This window comes from Mercurialis annua, linkage group LG1-X (genome assembly GCF_937616625.2).
Source record: "Mercurialis annua linkage group LG1-X, ddMerAnnu1.2, whole genome shotgun sequence".
In the NCBI taxonomy this organism is placed as follows: Eukaryota; Viridiplantae; Streptophyta; class Magnoliopsida; order Malpighiales; family Euphorbiaceae; genus Mercurialis; species Mercurialis annua.
In genome coordinates, this window is record NC_065570.1 from 5,383,316 (window position 1) to 5,386,126 (window position 2,811).

Below are 2,811 nucleotides of genomic sequence, written 5' to 3' on the forward strand. Positions count from 1 at the left end.
TATTTTCAAGAGTCCAATCAACAACAATCTTATTTTCAAGAGTTCATTCACTATTTTTAAGGTTATTAAATCATCCAAATTCCAATAGATAAATGATATCGGATAATAAGACTTTTTTTGTTTTATAGATTGAATTTAATAAAATAATGTAAAAATACTTATATAAATTTATTTTATTAAGAATGTAGTACAATAAATTTAAATTAATTTTAAAACGAATTTTTACTTTTTCATTTTTGAATTTCTTGTTTTTATTTTTTTGACCCTTTAAGTTTTTTTTTTTTTATGCCTTTCAAATTATCTAAATTTTTCTTTTATCACCTCCAAAAATAAATCTTGGCTTCGTCCTGCACGGACCCCACTCTATCATATGGGCATCCACTTCTGTATTAAAGAAAGACTTATAGTCATAGGTTAGGTAATGTATTTTAATTAATTTCTTTTATTACTATAGGTTATAAAATGGTTATATACATTAGCAAATACATTTATTCTTCTGTGTCTATGAACATATATATCAGTAAGCAATCAGAAGATGAGTTTGTCCATTTTCTCTTACAAGCACCTACGAGGTTCAGACCACAAGCTAGACATTAAGTTCAGCTCCCCAGTTCCTGGGATCCGCTGCCACGTTTGTCATCAACTAATTATTAGCTGGTATTACAGCTGCCGAGTCAGTGGCTGTGGATTTGTAGCGCACCACCAGTGCGCTCCCCAGTGGCCTCAATTTGCCGGCCACCCCCAGCACCCACTTTGCCGGTTGCAGTTGGTGGAGCCACCGAGCGACACTCATTGTTTTGCTTGTCGGAGCATCTGTTCCACTTGGAGGTATAGGTGCATTCGCTGCCAGGTTGATGTTCACCGTCCTTGTATTTTAGGATCAAATGGTCAGCCACGTCCACCTCCTCCTCAGTTTACGAATAATATTCTACCCAGAATATACCAGTAATTCCGTGATTCAAACCAGTTTAGTTGCAAATGAATTCTCAATATTTTCACTACAAAGAACTAGCAGTGAGTACTTTTGTTGCTAAAGTACTAGAATTTTGTTGTACCATACAACAGTAAAATTAATAATATATGATATATTCTTGCTAATAAAACCAAACTGGTTGTGGGTTCGATTTCTCCCACAAGCGTTCTCCTTCCCCAATTATCAAAAAAAAACATTGTTTTAAGTTGCATGTATTCTTTCCCGTCTTGTTTTTGAGAAATTTTTTTAGTGCCTAATATATATTACATTAAAATATCAAGAAACTATTTATTATTATTTTTTAAAATTTATCTTCATCAATAAATAACTTAGCAAATAATATGGACAATTTAATAAAAATATATATAAATTAAGACATGTTTTTTTTAATTAATATAAAATAGTTGAATACGGTAAATACTATAGACTGAAAAAAAATCACTAACAAAAATTTAAATAAATACAAAAATATAACAATGGTGACAATAAATTCACTACTAAAAAACAGCCATTTAGCGACGGATTTTTCCGTCGCTAAATGGCTAAATTCCGTCGCTAAACGAGTTTAGCGACGGAATAGCGACGGACAACGTCCGTCGCTAAATATCTGGTCGCCAATTTTGCAGCGACCGAATAAAATTTTTTTTGCGACGGATTTAAAAAAATTTGCGACGGATTTTGCGACGGATTTAAATCCGTCGCAAATTTTTAAAAATAAAAAAAAATTATTTTTTAATTAAAATCGTAAAATGAAATATTATTTAAACGGTCAACCACCGTCACACACCCACCGGCTATACAACACACACCCGCACTAACCCGCAAATATCGCAAATTTTTCAACTTCCCAGTAGGTCACCCATCCTTCACATTACTCCCATTCACTCCTCTTTAACTTTGAAGTTCCCCCGCGCGCGACTCCAACTTATCCAGCTCAGATTCTTGTTTTATATCTATGTATATTATATTTAACTATTACACTTTATTCCCACATTCTAATATAATAATTTTGTTATAAATAATTATTTTTAAATAAATAATTATTTTATTAATAAATAATTAATTATTTTTAAATAAATATTTTTAATAAATAAATAATTATTTTTAAATAAATAATTATTTTATTAATAAATAATTTTTTAATAAATTGTTTTATAATTAAATTGTTTTTATTAATAAATATTTGTTTTAATTATAATTTTTTAATAAAAATAATACTTTTAGCGACGGATTTAGTAATCCGTCGCTCAATGTATTACTTTTAGCGACGGATTACAAAATCCGTCGCTAAAAGTGGAAAACAAATTGGCGGGATGAATCCCGCCACTTTTAGCGACGGAATTTCCGTCGCTAAAAGTGGCGGGATTCATCCCGCCAATTTTCTTTAGGATTTAGCGACGGATTCTAAATCCGTCGCTAAATCCGTCGCAAAAATTGATTTTAGCGACGGATTTCAAATCCGTCGCTAAAATCCGTCGCAAATCGATTGTTTTCTAGTAGTGATTGTTGCTAAACTTAAAGCAACACTACAAATAAAATCGATGTTGAAAATATAGGGGCATTTTGCATTTTTTTTATGCGAAAATTACTAATCACTGATGGTGATTGATCTACACGTACACTTTAAAAAAACAGTCTTTTAGCAACATATATGTCTATCGCTAAACGATTAAATTCCGTCGCTAAACTAGTTTTTCGACGGTAAAAGGTTAAAATACGTCGTTAAATTAAGATTTTTCTGTTGGTATTAATTTGCTGTTTTCTACCATTGATTAAATAAAAAATAAATTAATATATGGGCATAGTGAATACAATTTTTTTATGTCGAAAGAAATTTG